Genomic DNA, 17,576 nt, shown 5'->3' with positions numbered 1-17,576 from the left:
AACACAAACTTGGGGGTGAAGCGACCTGAAGTCACTTCACTTTGATAGCTTTATTTCGGTCGTTGACCATAAAAGCACGGGTAAAATATGTACATACAAGATAAAACATAAATATTTATACATACAGGTAAAAAATTATTAAACAAGGGTTATCAAAGATGAAATTTACACATCGTTAATTTGATTAATAAGGGCGGACCTCCTCCGCCACATACTATGTAAAAAACGGGAAACGGTGAACACAATTGGGGGTGAGGTATCATAACGCAATATCCTGCATGCTTGTGCACATTGTTTTAAGCCTAAGTTTCTACATAGTGGCACAAGCCAAGATCTGCGTATTTCTTTGTAGGCAGGGCAGAAGAATAAGATATGAGCTAAATCTTCTTTAATTGCGTTACAACCCGGACAAAGTACCTCACTTCTCCCTACCCATTTGCAGGTCAGGTCCCCGATTGGAAGGCAGCCATACCTTAGCTGAATATATAACTTTTTAGCAATCGGGGGCTGAATTTGGTCTAGGAACTCCTCCCTACTGGGTACCATCTTAACTTGCAGGAAGTCTGTAGTCAACCTACCCATGGACTGTGAGCGGTATAACAGAGCTAGTTTATGCTGTTTGAGTAGGGCTAGCAACTCCTTCTTCTGTACCGCTATACAGCTCACCCCTGGAGACTCCCAGAGTTGTGGCAGGCCTATCTGATGTGTTAAGGCTTTAAGATGGGATAGCCAGGGTATATTTTTGGCCTTCAGTTGGTCCCAGATTGCTAAAAATTCAGCTCTATAGTCGTTGAGCTCAGGCGCTGTCCATAACCTTCTCCAGTATAGGAGGGGTCGGTTTGATAGGAATTCAGAAATGGGTTCCAGGTCTAAGTCTAGCCTCATAGGTATAAGAGGTGTACTCTGGGGGAGCCCTAGCAAGTTTCTAACGAATGTGTGTTCAGCCTTTGAAAGGGGTGATACACGAGTGTGGCCCCAGAGTTCTGCGCCGTATGTGGCGGTAGGTCTGGCTTGAACCCTGTACATTTCGAGGGCTGGGGAAACTGGTTTGAATTGCGTTTTCCTATGAAACTTATTAATGCCACCCGCTATCTGCGTTAACTTTAGGGCAGATTTGGCCACCTGGGGGCCCCAGCCGAAATCTTCGGTCAGGGTGACACCCAGGTAAACAAAAGTTCTGACCCTTTCAAGCGGGGTGCCATTCAGAGATGGGCAGGGGCGGGTGCGCTTTGGTGGGCCGAAAATCATGTACTTTGTCTTATCTAAGTTCATTTCAAGTCCCCTCAGAGCGCAGAATGTTACAAATCCATCCAAAACCCTCTGGATGCCTGTTGATGTCCGCGATAACAACAGGGTGTCATCCGCGAACATCAGAGCAGGCACCCGCCCAGTTGACAAGCGAGGGGCATCATTGTTTCTGACCGCATCCAGGTCACCAACCAAGCCATTTATGTCAAGGCCTGATTTTGGAGATAATATAAGCAGCTTACAAAAACACAAACTTGGGGGTGAAGCGACCTGAAGTAACCAAAAGGAGAGGCGCTGCGCTTTATAAAATCACGCTATAAATGACCATGAAAATAATGAATGGAACAGGCACAGTCTAGGCCCTAAAAGATGAACTGCGCTGCCTGGTGTTAATTTTGTCTTCTCTATTATAACTGGTTATTTGTACAGCTGTTATTTTTCTGCAGCTGTTGGTGTTTCTAAGCATTGTGAATAATGGATGTTAGTATTGTCTTGTTTAATGGCACTCAGATTGCCAAACAAGGAAGGATGAAAGGCTGGGTTGGCCCTGCCTCTTTCAAGGTTTGACCTGCTAATCAAGCCAAATGTCAGGAGTGAGCGGTTAACTAATTGACCAACCTTGCAGACTTTTTGGGATCAAAAAAAAAAGCAGGATAAACTGAACTTTTGAACTGTCAGAAAAGAAATAGGTCCAATAACGGATAAAAGACTGTTGGCAGAGCGAATGGTCATTTTCTGGAAATGTTTATAAGGTCAAGTAAACTTCTTCGAGAGGCGCAGCATTTATTTATTTACACATTTGCTAATGTACACAGTACTGTTTTTGTTACTCCCAAGAGAAAGGGCTGAAACCAGAACTGTTTCCTCCTCGTGGCAACTGGTGCTCATAATAAACACTCCAATTCCTTTGGGTCGAATTTGAACTACAAAATCTTCAAAATTAAACAAAAAATGTATTTCTACCTCCAACAGATCAAAAGTTACTAATATCGTGGTGACTAGTTGCTGCCCAGTAGAAGGCCATTCACAGAGGTTGACCGGTCATCTTTCAGTTTCTTATTACTGTACTTGGATGTTAAACTGGTACTAATGAGGTGAAACCTTTGCCCAGACAGTGTCCACATATGAAAGAAATGACACAGTAATAGTACCACAAAATGCCGCATAATTTAGTAAATCACATGCATAAATTGGTCCTTCCCAACCACATAATTCTAGTGACCCCAATTATAGCCCACTGAAAATGGCTATACCAGTTGTTAAAGGCCCTGGACCAGAGTTATAGGCCCATCCCTCAGGTGAGGGGGTATAATGAGTTAGAGGGACATTAATACCCAGAATAGCTCGAGGCAGAAGGGCTGTGACCCTGAATTGAAACATTATGCCCACGGAGGGTAAAAAAATGTAAATCAAAAAGGGAGAAACAGGACCTGGGACCCATAGATGACGAGGGGTGGCAGGAAGCAATTCAGAGCCCAAGAGAAATAGCAGTCCGCTCCAGATTTAGACTAGTGCAACTTAAGGTACTACATCGCACCTACTACCCAAGGACCCACCTATACACGTGGGGCAGGACCTCTACAGCGCTATGTGTGCGGGGATGCCAGGGCGAGGGAACCTTCATGCACATTTTGTGGGAATGCCCAGAGATTGCTAGATACTGGTATAAAGTCACGGACACTATGTCCAGGATTGTGGGGAGGGTGGTTCCAATGGATGCAAAATGGTTGCTTCTGATGATAAAAGGTGACTAGGACTGGTCCAGATACGAGGGAAACTGGTTGGCCTTGGCTGCAGGGATAGCGAAGAGAAACATCGCCGGGGTTGGGGAGCGCTGCTGCCTCCGACGTTGGAGGACTGGAGACAGGACCTTGATTGGTGCCAGGGCGCTGAAGAAAAGGTCTACAAAAGCAGGGGGTGTGTTATAAAGTGGGAAAAGATATGGGCACCCTGGCAAAAGTACAGAGGAATGAGCTTGGGGGACTGAACGGTATTGGGGGCCTCCACTGCCTGAAAGCACCCTGTAAACATACTGTTGATGAAGTACTGTGCCTGCCTTCTTGTGCACTATTGGAAATGCTTATTGTCATATATGGTCTATTGAGCTATGTTAATAAAAAAAATAAAAAAAAAATTAAAAAAAAGGAGAAACAGAAAGACAAACATTGGAATGTTGGTTTGGAAGGCCTGTGCCAGCCATTATCAGGGAAACTGCAGAACTCCTGAGCCCACAATTACTTTCCTCAATCGCCCGCTTAACTTTCTCTCAATTTTGGCCTGAATGAAAGTGTGGAGGTGGGCTTACCACTGAAAGCTTGATCCAAGCTCGACAGTTTGAAGCCTGGTTCAGGCTCAGCCGGAGGTCCTGATGGAACTTCGAGCCCATTACGAGTCGAGCCTTCATGTGGCTTCTGCCTGCTGCCCTCCCTGCAGCCAGGATGTGGCATTACGGACAGAGCTGTGGACCTTGGAACTGGACAACCAGGCACAAGTCTGTGCCTCGGGTCAACATCCTGAATAAACACAAATCTTCCCGTCCCTATAAACAATGCATGTGGCCTTGTGTAATGTAACTGGTGCTCATGTAAAGCTCTCTACAGCTTTCTGGCCGAGTTCACACTATTAAAAATAACAGAAAAATGCACAAAGAGGTCAAAACAAAGCCTTACTAGAAGGAAAGACAACTAGATACCCATTTCCTGGCTGATTTTTGCAAAGTGAATTGAGAAAACCTGGATACATTGCAGCTTCCCCACTTAAATTGTGAGATCTAAGGCAAAAATTATATTTCACCAAAACTCTTTTCTTCGTTACCGCGTATGAAGCATCTTCAAAAACGTGAGTACAGAATACCAGCTGCACCAACCCAGTGCGCTTGATTTAATCGACTATAATGTTGCTCTGTACTAATCTGGGACACCAACAGGGTTTACAGGACAATGGTCTTGCCTTTTAGTGCACTAATGGTTTATGTTTAAAACTATCATTTTTAAAAAGTACTTCGCAGTGCTATGTTGTGACATGTCAAAGCTTCATATGTTAAAGAACTACACTTTTTTGAATTTTGAAAACGACTTGATGACATTTCACGTGATGTCTGTTGTGTGGTTTGCATAGCAAGCATTTTCAGGGCTCGGCTCGTGCACGGGCTCTAAGAGCCGAGCCGGGCTCTTGGCGCGGTGCTCCCTGTAAATCTGTTGGCTCACCCACCCTCTATGTAAGTGGTGTCGACGAGGCTCTTGGTGTGTCCCTAATGCGACAGACCGCGGTTTTGGAGGGCCGTGTGCCACGTGCACCAGGGGGAAACCCAATCGGCCGGCCCCGAGATCAGGTGAAGGAGCAGTCAGTCTATAAACAGGACAGACATTCTCGCCCGCATCTATCATAGCTCCTGGGTCGTAAGTCACACAGGCTATTAAATTCCCTGCCAAGTTCGCCGTGCCCCACCCTTACATCACGCTGTGCCAGGGTGCAGTGACGAGCCTGCGCGTCATTGATCAGGAAATGTATGCATGGCAAGAGTCGGGGAAAGCGCCCGATTTTCATTTTTGCAACCGGAGTGGTGCTTACATGTAGTGCAAAGGGTTCGGGTGGCTCATTAGCTGGTGTGCAGATTGCTTCTGAGACTCTAAATGGAAAGCAATGAGAGTGGGTGCTCTGGCAGGTCTCAGTGCACTGGACAAAAAACACCAAGTACCGGATTATGTCAAGAATTGCCATTTTAAATGGTTTCTAAAATCTCTTTACAAAAATTTGGAAAAAACAGTAATGGAAAATTCTAAACTCAGCCCCATCGTTTTGAAACATCCAGACCCACCCCTGCTGCTACCCGTCCCTAATACCCTACACACTGCCAACTCCTTGGACGATACTTTTTGCAAGTTCTAGGACTTCATGATGCCAATGTGGAGGGGCAGAGAGGAAGTCAAACAGCAGCATGGGCAGGATGTGGCTGAAGCCCAATTTCTAAATAAATACCCTGCCTGCTACTGGGCACAGCTGGCCAGATGCCAAAAAAGAAATACTTTAGCTTCTTTGGTTGCAAGGATAATGAAGGCCGACAGCTCAAAAACCACTAAAAAAAATTAAAGAAAGACAGGCCCTAGACTAGAGAGAAGTGAGACTAACATTCGACATCTATTTTGGTTACAGTAAGACCACAGCAAAAAAAAAAAAAGAAAAAAAAAAACCAAAAAAGATAAACAACACCAGGGCAGCTCACGTAGAGGTCACAGGGCAGCAATCTGCAGTAATTGCACAGATAAATTGGAATCTAAACTATTCAGTCAGTCAGTCAATACTTTATTTGGTTTATACGAAGCAAAACCATAAAAGTAGAGCAAACACAGTTAAAAGAATCTCCATCTGATACATAAAACAACAATGCAGTTTGGCCGTCAAAGGCCTATTGGGCAGGGGTGGTAAACAGGCACCATGGCGATGATCGAGGAATCCAAAGTACGTGTGAGCATCGCCGGACACCATTAAAATACAATATAGGTGGTACAACTATTCAATTCAATCTAGTTTTCCTCTCTGAACTTATCCTGGGTCAGACTTGGATGCCACACGGCACACATATTGGGCCACTTAAGGCCGCTGCACATCGGGGTCCCAGGGTCCATTGGAGCACCTGACTGGCACTGCTGCCATCTACCAAGTGAGGCAGTACAGTGGGCACGCCAGACATGACTAATGACCAGCTCACCTAAAAAGTAGCCTGTTGACTGATACACATATATGATATCTCCCTACCACCAGTGACTGTGTAAATCCTGAAAGTGGTCCCCTGGCCAACTGCCTCGGAGCAAAACACATGCCGGCTGCTGTTTATAACACACCATGATCGGATCAATACTGTAAATCAACCCATTCGGGACAATATTAAATTCTGGTTTTGGATATTATTGACACCAAAATGTTACGACTTGTGAAATCATAATTATAAGGAATGTAATATAAAAAATCCCTCTGCATAGCTTGCTTGATATTATTTTTCTAGGTTGGAAGACCACCACTGGTGGGGTTTTAAAAGCACCAGCAATATAAAGATGATCCAAATTTATCAATAAAAAACCACAAATAATTAACACAGTTCCACACTAGAAGTTGCTCTACCACCTTTTTTCAATCATCACCGTACTGCTGTTAAAACCTCTCTGCCATGGTGGTAAATGTACTCATAGGAAAAACGGGAGATGGAGAGAAAGGGCAAGCGGCCTGTGGTGGTGGGCAGCGGAAGGGTAAGCATGCTAAAAGTAGGCTAGCTTGACCCTCCCTAGGTCCAGGGCCCTGAGATTGTGTGGCAAGGAAAAAACAAACTATATGGCACGGTTGATCAATTTATGCGCCAATAAAACACAGATTATACCGCATATTGGAACACATTTTGTGATAGTATTGTCATTTTTACACATATTAACACGATCTGGGCAAACGCTTCACCTCATTATTAGCAATTTGGCACCAAAATACAGCAATAAGCAACAGAAATGTGACCAATCAACCTTTGTGAGGGTTTTCCACTGCGCGCCAACACGAGTCGGCACATTTGTATTAACTTTTGATCCGCTTGAGCCAGAAACCATGTTTTTATGTTAAAATCTGCAGATTATGCAGCAGGTTATGCATTATGAGGTAAATGCAGCAAAAACAATTATGCGGACATGCGGTGGCTGCAAAATTGTGGATTTCCAGTCTCAAAAACCAGGACACATACAGAATAGTGTTGGGATAGGTATGCAAATACAGAGATTGTCCAGGAAAATTAAGAATCCCCCAAGTCAATCCTGGTTAATGGCCACTCCACCCCTGATGGTGGGGTTAAGAGCAGGTGGGAAGTGCACACAGGAAGGCTGTGGACTATACGGTGAAGGTCAAGTCCTTCTGCAGTACAGGAAAACAGCAAGAACTGGAACTGTAAGGAGTCTGACCTGCTTCCCAGAGCCTCAGCGTTACTGGAGCAGTTTTAGTAAGGCCCTCCCCATTGAAAGAGTCTGCCTCTGTCACGGATGCAGTGGATCAGCCCTTTGTAATTAGCACTGCATTAATAAGGCGTCAGAGAACCAACAGCAGCAACTAGTTTTATTAATTACTGTTTAATGCGTAAAAACCAAGTCCAAACGTCTGTAACATATCTGGTCGCTTCTTGTTTCTGACAGGCTCCTAGGTAAAACTGGTGGTGACCCTGCAAGAATAAGAGAGATCCAGCATTTCTGCAGTAGAAACAGCAGCTACTAGAAACACACCGCCCCCCCCCCCCCACCAGCTAGAGGAGTTAAACATCTGGCCCTGCCAATCAGAAGGGATTAGTAGGCATTTTCATGTCCAGAGGGCTCCAATTGCAGCATGTGTTACTGTCGGAGTAAGCCGCACCATCTGACCAGGAGATGTTCACTTGTGCGCGTCCACCCAGGGAGAGGATGGTACCTGTCCTAGGATGGGCAGACCCTGCATCCCGCTGATAAAGTACCCGGATTAAAGATGCCAGGGTGTCTACTTCTAGAGGACCTGTGTCCCCAACTGAGCATTTCATAGGGAACACTGCTTCCAGGCCATGGGTTTCAACCTAAAATTCGTCACTAGCAGCTATGTCAGTTTACTTGCTCCAATTGGACTACATCCTGACGACATCACCAGCATACATGATGTCATCACATTAAAAGCAGAGTTCTTGAAAACAGTGCCGCGAGTTGTCCGCCCTACTCCCACAATCTACTCATGCTCTAATCTCTTGCAAGCCTATTGGTGAGTGTTTAGTCTTCCAAAATATTGGTTCTCTTTTTCAAGTAATACGAGACACCTCGCGCTTTTAGCAACATCACTGGACATTCTTGGCTGTGTAGTTTCGCAGTTTCCGTTTTATAAACTGGCCTCATCTCGGGGGCGCTTTATTAAAATACCAGACCAGCTGAACCAATGGAACTAACTATCTACACACTATGGCCTTTCCACTGGATAACGTGCATGCTGCAGACTCCATCTTTCTTCTGTTGTCACTTGTTTAGAGAATGTTTAACACAGAAAAAAAATGCACGCAACAAGACGGGCGGGAGCGACGGAGAATTTAGGTGAAAATACTGATTAGAAAGAAAAAAAACCTTACCTTTTGCTGCAACTGCCTCCTGTGCAGGAAGGCAGCCTCGATCCTTTAATTCCAGTAGTCTCTAGGAAGGTACAGGCTCCCCACCCAATCAACACGCTGCTCTCATGCTATGAGAGCTGTGCCAGGATTGGTCTGAGTGGCCTGGTCTGCCGCTCAGACACTGCCTGGGAGCCTACGACTTTTCTCCACACAGCTGGACTGCAGAAATAAAAGTGCACGTCTGTTTGGCCGGCCTAAGACGGATGGCCAAACTTAAATGTGCACTTCTAAGTGCCCACCACTGCTCCCTTTCATGGCCTGGCACTGTTCCACATAATACAGGCATGCCAGCCGGTCACAGAAAAATAAAAATAAAATGATGACTGACTCGGACGAGTGGGGCGATGCTCCTTTGCAATTACAGAGGAGCCACCCCTGCTTTTACTAATAAGGAGTTTGGCGTTTCATGTCTTATTCACAAAGGCACGTAAGCGTACGTAAAAGGGTACTCCTGCAAATCTATTTCCATACTCATAAATGCTTCTGTGAATTTAACAGACTGTGTTGTGCAGTGACTTAACCATTTACGTTTATGCTTAGCAGTTAGGACTATAAATCCCCCATTTGGATAGTAAAATACATTACTTCCTAGTGAACCAAGGTGTTAACACATTCATTGAATCATGGCTTTTTAGTCAGCAGCACATAGACTTCTGGGAGTTTTAGTTTCATGTGATACTGTATCCATGGACTCCAAAGTCTTAGCGTACCGAGAGTGGGTGGTGCGAAATGTCGCTAGGAGGCGGGTAAGCTCTCAGCACTTAATTCAAGTTGAAGCTTGGCTCAGACAAGTTGAAGCTTGGCTCAGACTTTAACAGGTGCCATATTCTCACGATAAGCTCACCTTAATCAGTCGAAAAAAACAGACCAGAATACAATTTTCTGTAGATACTTCGAGGGGCAACACGAAGGTAACTGATACTTAAAGTTAAAAGAACCATAAACGTACGCATTGGTTTGAACATTTTGCTGGTTTAAACATTTTGCTGGCCAATATAAAAATATATCTTTGTCTGCAACTCAGTGCCCGACCTTTACATAAACGTGGTCATTGCTGATGCACTCAAAGCACATTCTAGGCCTTTGCAACGCAGCACAGCGGTTATATAGAAATGGAAAATGCTGGCACTGCGGTTTGGTCGTTCAGTGGTGGCTTGGACGGCAGTGTTGCTAAAAACCTGGACTGCACTTTCGGACATTTCAACAGTGGCGGGGGTGGACTCCCTGAATTAAAATAAGCATTCATCACAAAACAAAAATATTGCAATTATTAACAGCAAAACCTCGGCATTGTAAGCTCACTTCTTGCGAGGGGCAGCCCTGTCTACTATGGGAGAACAGGGTAAAGGCCACATAGCCCATAGAGACTTCAATGAATGAGTGAAAATTGAATTTATTTTAGCCTTTTTTTTTCCGCTTAGATAGTGTTTCACCTCAACGTAAATAAAGGTTGAAATTAATCTCCCACGAATTTCTAAATCGCCCGCTTCTTTGCCAAACCCTTGAAGTGATGGGGTGGTGACCTCACGTCGTCCGGTCACCACGTTTACAGTCCTACGCTTTCATTCGGACCACAAAAGCCTTCTGGGTACTGCGGTCTCAGAGTGCCTCTAATGAAGCAATTGGATCAAGACGCCTAATAATGTACAACTTATTGCTCATATTTTAATATCTACTGACAGATGACAGTGGAGTAAAGGGGCCCTGGAGCAACAAGGGAAATGTGGTTGCCAAACACCAAATTGGGTATAAAAACACGGGAGTACGCTATTTTACTTTCCTGATTTTCCTTCTACAACACCTCTGTCATCTGTAAAGTTGACTCGATTGGTTCACTTGAGGCGAACCTGGACTACATCTCCCACAATGCATTATGCAAGTAAACAATCAAATGACTGGAGCATGTGTCCCCATGACAGTAATCGCGTGCCCTGTACCCTCGGTGCTACTGCACCTGCTGCACCGATATCTAAGCCCTCTGCTTCCACGCACCAAGCCACTGGTCTATGGGCCCTCCTCCTCCTCGTCGTCCTTGGGAAGAGCAGTTGCGCGCGCTTCCCCCATCCGTCCGTGCCAGACCCGCCCCCCTCCCGGCGGGCCCACGTGTCTGCCGTGTTTACTAACAGCACGAGGGTGGAGGGCGGCGGGGGCTGTGGAGCAGGGCCGAGCTCAGCTCTGGAAGCTTCTACGCCTTCCCGCGCCAGATGTGCTCGTCCCAGTGGCTGCAGACCCCGAGCTGCAGGTCCGTGCGCTCCTCCACTTCATACAGAAGTCGCGAGTTGTAAGGGGATCACTAAACTACACCGTTGTATTGTGTTACACATGCTTGGCACGCACGTACATTTCATCATTTCACTATGAAAGCCTTGTTCTAGACTCGAACTTTCTTTTCACACATCCAAACATTCTGGGAGCTGCAGTTCTGATCCGTTCTCAATTGGACAACACACCCGATGACTGATGTATAAAAGGGCCGCGGGACTGGAAAATTGGTCTGGCACAGTCATAAAAAACTTTTTTTGTTATAGTCCTCGCTTTGACTATACGTTTTTTTCGGGTGTGTAAATGCAAATGGTTGAACTGGCCAAAAGAAAACAGCCTAGAATTCACAGCTTTAACTCCGCAAAAGCCCTCGAGCTTCCGTTCAGTAGCGTGGTCCCTGGTAGTCCTAACTCTGCGTGATGCACAGCACGGCCCAGGCCTGCCCAGGACAAGAACACGAAGCTCACAACGGGTCCCTCTTCAGCTGCAAACCACCGCAACTTCACTCACACCGTTCATTGCGTGTGCGTGCCTCCATTAACCTGGTTTCTGCCTGACCGTTTTAGCTACTCGTTAAAGACCCACGAAAATTGAATTTAAGTAATGTGCCCAGGATCATAAGGTTCGTTCACACAGAGAAACCTGGGGGCAGAACCTAGTTCTGTTACATCCAAAATTAGCAACACTGCCGAAAAGCCACGTGTCCAAAACCACCATAACGACACGTTAGCCCCACTGTCATATAGCAACTTAAATTAATGGAAAATTAAAATTGTCTTCATCCCCAATGTTTTGCTTTCAGTTTACTTGAACACTTCTACTTTGTCAATATGCTAGTGCCACTCGCGTCGAGGAAGTTCTTGTCTGATGTTGATTCAAAAACAGATTTTGTTTTGGGTAAACCCCAACATTTTCTGTACTTTGTTAATTTCGCGGAAGTTGCAAGGCGTTCCTTAAAGTCAACATTACGACAGTGAGCTGTCTGGACAGGAAGCACACAAAAGGGGATGGCTGGGAGGCGGTTTGTGATAAGTCTAACCACTGTCAATCGCTTGGCGTAGCATTCCAACCCATTATTCTTTTGCTCACCTCAGATTCAACCCAGTCATATGCAAATCAGTCTTGACCCTGCTCTTCATGGAAACAGTCCAGCCCAAACTGCCAAGCCAGGTCTTCCCTGAACCGGAACACAAGCAATCCTGGACCGGTTTCACCCTAGTTATGGGCTCATCAGTGAGGTACAGCTTGGTTCCCGTGACACAGTGGGCATACCCAGCCACGTAGGGCAGTACATGAAACCAGGGGCGGCTCCTCCATTATGGCGGAGAAGCGCCGCCCCACTGCTGGAACCAGCAGACGTATGAAAAATAAAATTATTAAGCAGTTATAAAACTGCTTTATTATCATTTTATTTTACTCCCGCAACCGAGTCTTGAGGGTGGCTTGAGGGTGGGGCTATCAGAAGCGGGAGGAGTGCTGGGCTCAGTCGGCACGTCGGTTTGGCCGTCCGTCCAGAGCCGACCAAACCAACATGCATTGGATATCTCCAGGCTATTGCTTGGAGATAAAGGTAGGGTCAGGAGGACAGGCTCCCAGTCTCTGCTGGAGCGTGGAACCAGCCCGTTCTGCCCAATCCCTACGCCTCTCTCTTGCTGGTTAATACCAGCATGAAAGCAGCATCTGGATTGGTGCAGGGGAGTCTGGGAGCCTGTGAGCATTGGAGCTGAAGATGCGGAGGATGTCAGACAGCAGGTATGTTTTGTTTGTTTTTATTCACCCCCCCGGGCCCCCGCCCTGCCTCACCAATTTCCACTGCCTGCAGCTGCTGTTGTTTAAAAAACACAAAAGGTGGTGGGAGGCTGCATGCAATAAGTCTAACCACTGGCATTCTTTTGCTCCCAATGCCACCTTAGTTTGGACCCAGGCATATGCAAATCAGTTTTGACCCAACACCAATTACTGCTAAACTGCACAGGAAAGCCCAGCCTTGCTACAAAAGGGGTGACCTTAAGTCAGTGGTCTTTAATTCTTCTATGCCCAACCCTTAAAAAAATGGTTAACCCCGCCCCGAAATATACTGAACTGCTGGCACTAAATAGTGGGCATGTGCAAAACTGGATCAGGGGCCTGCAGGTTAAGCGGAGAACACAGTGTTCCTGCCTCTGGATCAAGTATATTGGGAGGTGGGAGGGAGTCTCAGCTGTGGAGCCTGGCACAAGGAGGGATGGAATCAGTGGCTGTGACACTAAGCCCCAGCCCTGGGGATGTAAACACTGGATCTTAGCCAGTGGAGATAGGCGGTCTGGGGACAACCAGAGGAGAAGGATGGCTTGGTGGATTGGCCAAATAGGGAGATCCCAGCTCCAGGGTTGGGTAACGTGAGGACACCTGCGGGACCTCTGGTCATAGGGCAAATCTGGACATTTGTGGACTTCTGTAGAAGGGCAATGGAGGGCACAGTAGCATGAGGGTCATATAGGCAGGCAGGAATATGTCTGTAGCCGGAAGAAGGGCCAGGCAGACAAACATTTACCTCAAGCCACGGAAGGGACATGCATGCAGGTAGACCTTGACCTGCAGGCAGAGAATTACTTGAACTCTTTCCAGGCAGAGATTTATCCGTGGGCAGACATTTACAGAGGTCCTTGGGTGGGCCAACCAGGCAGATATTTAACTGAGATCTTGGCATTTACCGGGACTCTGGGAAAAGTCATGCAGGCAGACATTCACCAACAAGCTTGGCAGACATTTACTTGGCATCCATTTACCTGGGGCCCTGGGGAAAGTCATGCAGGCAGACATGTACCTGAGATCTTGGCAGATATTTACCTAGGACTCTGGGAAAGTCATGCAGGCAGACATGTACCTGAGATCTTGGCAGATATTTACCTAGGACGCTGGGAAAGTCATGCAGGCAGGCATTTACCTAGAATCTTGGCAGACATTTACCTAAGGGATCATGACATACATTAATGTATCTGTTGTCCTAGGGAAGATAAGGCAGGCAGGCGTAGGGCCACATAGACATACATTAACCTGAGGTATGGAATGGCACAATGAAGGTCGAGGTCTGGAGAGGGCCATTAGTAAACTTGAAGGGGGAGGAGCGATTTGTCAGAAGTTTGGACACCAGCCATATCTGAACAATAGTCTGAGATCAGAAGAATGTCCATATGTGACAGTAGCCTGAGGTCAGGATTTGGTACATGGAGAAAGTGAGGACGGAGTTTACGGGGGTTTATGCCAGGCCTCTATAGACACTGGCTCAAGCTTTGGAGAAGACCTCTAGAGATGGGTCCCTAGGGGAGACCTCCATGGAAGGGTCATGGGGGCCCAACCTCTGTGTAGACAACAGAGTTGTGGGGACACTGACCTAAGCTCTTGAGGAGGCCTCTTTAGAGAAAGGTCACAGTTCAGGGGATGGCCCATGTGGGGACACTGATCCACCCGGACTAGAGAAGGGGCGTGTGGGGACAATGAGCCATGCTCTGGAGAAGGGACATGTGGGGCCAATGAGCCATGCTCTGGAGACAGTCTCTCTGGAGTTGGGACGTGTGGAGACAATGACCCGTGCTCTGGAGATGGTCTCTCTGGAGAAGGGTCACAAGGGCAGAGTAACGCGGAACTGCCATGTGGGGATACGGACCCAACCTTTGGCTAGAAAAGGGATGTGTGGGGACAGTGACCCGTGCTCTGGAGAAGGCTTCTCTAGAGAATGGTCACGAGGCAAGGAGTTCAGGGGAAGGGCCTTTCGGGTAGTGTCCCAGATTTTTAAAATAACTACATTTATCTGAATGGGGATATGCTAAAATCTGGCATGATTCCTGCCCTCCAGGACCGACTTTGTAGATCCCTGCTCTAGAGAAGGCCCATCCAGAGAAGGGTCATGCAAGGACATTGATGACAATGCTGGTACAAAATCTGACTTCCTCCCTCCCCCACATGCAATGCATGTATTCAAAACAAAGGTTTATTAAATATGCCATGTGCGCACAGCTGCCATGGTGAGTGCATAATGTTATCCCCCTGCGGCCCCTCCCTCCATCACAGAGCGATGGAAGGCCCTGTCTGGGAAGCACGGCGCGGTTTGTAGACGAAGCTATGGCGCTGGCATCCCCGCTAAATCGTAGTTAATGAGAACACACCCAGACAGCTAACTGTATGGCTTGCCGTAGGCGAAGTATTTATTGCGGCTTCTTAAAAAGACCCCCAATGTGTTGGGGTGGAAATCCTTCATGGAATGCACTGGAGGCTGAAAGAACAGATATCCCTGCACACCATACCCTGCTAAAAAGCGCAAGACATTCATTAGAGGAGAGGGTGGGAGGCGAGCAGCATGGCCTGGATAACCAGACCTACCAGCAAAATGCATTCCATACTGTAAGAAACAAATCCCAGATCGCTCTGCAGACTACATCAAGCGCGTGAAAAATACAAACTACTGTGCCAGACATTCCTGCAGAATGCATCATGGGTGGAAACAAGCCACTGAGCCACACACCCCTGCAGAATGCATCAAGGGTGGACACAACCCACTGAGCCACACACCCCTGCAGAATGCATCATGGGTGGACACAAGCCACTGAGCCACACACCCCTGCAGATTGCATCATGGGTGGAAACAAGTTACTGAGCTAGTCGCCTCTGCAAAAGGCATCATGGGTAGAAATCATAACAGCCACTAAGCCCGACATCCCTGATGAATGCATCCTGGGTGGAAACGATTTAAGCCACTGAAGCAGAAACCCCTGCAGAATGCATTATATCATTATTGGAAACAATAAAAGCCACTGAGGCAGACACCACTGCATGATGCATCACGGGTGGAAACAACACAAGTTACTGAGGCCGACACCACTGCATGATGCATCACGGGTGGAAACAATACAAGGCACTGTAGAAAACACCACAGCAGAAATCATTATGGATGGAAACAAAACTGAACCAGATATCCCTGCATAACGCATCATGGGTGGGGACTATGCAAGCCACTCAACCAGCCACCCCTGCAGAAGGCATCATGGGTGTAAACAATCCAATCCACCATCCTTCATGGAGTGCACAGGAGACTGAAAGAACAGACATCCCTGCATACTATGCCACGCTAAAGCGCACTGCCGCAGCCATCGTGTATCATGCAAGAAATAACACAAGACACAGAGTCTGACTGTTTTGCAGAATTAATCATGCATTGGTGGATACAGACAACAGACCCAGCCTCCCAGTAGAATGCATCATGCATGGAAAACATACGCTTCTGAGACGGACTATACTGTAGAATGAATCGTGCATATGAAACACTGCACGACAAGCACCACAGGCAACCGATCCAGTCCTCCGTGCAGGACGCACTGTGTGTGAACAGCACCACAGGGCACAGAACCCTTTGAGGTGTGCACTCTTCACGGCACTACAGGCCCGGTAGCCCTGCAGAAGGCATACTGTGTGCTCCAGAAGCAGGGCTCGAGCACAGTGCATCCTCCAAGGCACTCCTGCAGGAAGCCCACCGAATGGCCGACCACCCTGCGGCGTCTCCCTTCCATGCGTGACCCTTCCCTGAGAGGAGGCCGCCCACCACCCCCTCGTACCCCGGAATAGCCCAGCTATACATACCCTGGTCACCCGCGGATGCCAGCACACTCCCCGCCCCCGGAGCCAGATCCTGTTGCACCGGAGCCAGAAGAGTCCCGCTGTGTTGCGGCGGAGAGGGCGGGAGCACGAGGAGCCAGACAATGAAGGGGAGAAGCGCCACGACGCAGATGGGGGGCATGCACGAGGTCACCCCGCCAGCTGATCGCTTCAGTGAGGACAAGAGCGCTCCGACGTCCCTGCAGCGGCCACGAGCTAGGTCCGGACTCCCGCGGGCTGCAGGCAGGCTGTAGGTTTTCTAGTGGGTGTGTAGCACGCAGAGCACGGCTGGGGACCCACCTCCTCCCGCACTCAGCTCAGCGAGAGAGGCGGCCGCCCAGGGAAGGAGGGGCAGGAGGGAGGGCCGGGCCAGAGTGGGAGGGAGAGACGGGGGACAGCCGGAGGAACATCCGCAGCCACTCACACCCCGCGCGAGCTGCCGAGCCTACCGCTCGCGCGGCTGCAATCTCTGGGTTATCGTCTCCCTCCCGCGCACACGGGCGGAAGCGTTCTGGGGCTCCGAGCGTGGCGCGACCGCGGGCGGGAGGAAATGAAACCAAAAGCGCCCAGTCGAGGAGTTATCACGTTGCTCGTAGAAGGCGCCGGTCCTCCTTTAAAACGAGCATAGTGCTTCTATATTTATGTCACCAATAAACATGCACTTCGATGCCATATACAATTTAGTTCTATATTTATGTCACTAGTGAAGATGCACTCGCACTTGGATGCCATATTCAAGTTATCAATCATAGGCTATAGTCTCAGGAAAAATTAGCTTTATTGTGTAAAAAAAAATCGTACGTTCATCGGTTTGCTTCATTATAAAGTTCTTTTAACTCTCAGCCCAACACTGCACAGCTATTGGTTATTGCTGTTTTCAACTGCGTGCATTACGCATATAGGAAACACTGACGCAGGGGGATACATACAGGACAGCATTTTAAAACTGGAAAATGGGAGATTTTGAAAAAATATAGGGGGATGAAGTTTGCATACTGACATTGAATCAGAGGTAATTTTAGGCTGGAGAGAGCTAAAATGAAGCCAGGTCTATTAGTGTGTATGGGGATCATGAGCATCACATTCACTGTTATTTGCAAGTATAACATAGAGCATTCAACATAAAGCATGATATTTTCTGTATGTATCCAGCCATGCCAGGCATGCCTGTATTTTCATCCCCTTTGGTTTTGCTTTGTTCGCTCTAAGTTGGCAGGGTATGCCCAGACGTGGGTCCCTTGCTCACTTTGCCACTGGATTCAAGCTAGCCTGGCTGATGGCGCCTGATTAGCCA

General features: G+C 47.5%; 1 protein-coding gene across 3 annotated transcripts in view; it reads right to left on the bottom strand.

Moving 5' to 3' along the window:
* RNF24 (ring finger protein 24) overlaps positions 1-16,724 on the bottom strand; it is a 121,636-nt gene extending 104,912 nt beyond the window's left edge. The window contains exon 1 of one of the 3 annotated variants that reach the window (XM_085642671.1): positions 16,268-16,724. The gene's annotated coding sequence lies outside the window, so the exon portion shown is untranslated. Of the gene's footprint in view, positions 1-15,907; positions 16,237-16,267 lie in introns of those variants that run through there. The other 2 variants (XM_085642669.1, XM_085642670.1) reach the window with 2 other exon arrangements.
* Positions 16,725-17,576: the final 852 nt, after the last annotated feature.

Source organism: Triturus cristatus, chromosome 2_2 (assembly GCF_964204655.1).
Source record: "Triturus cristatus chromosome 2_2, aTriCri1.1, whole genome shotgun sequence".
In the NCBI taxonomy this organism is placed as follows: Eukaryota; Metazoa; Chordata; class Amphibia; order Caudata; family Salamandridae; genus Triturus; species Triturus cristatus.
Note: the sequence above shows the minus strand (reverse complement) of the source record. Positions and strands in the feature narration are given on the sequence as shown.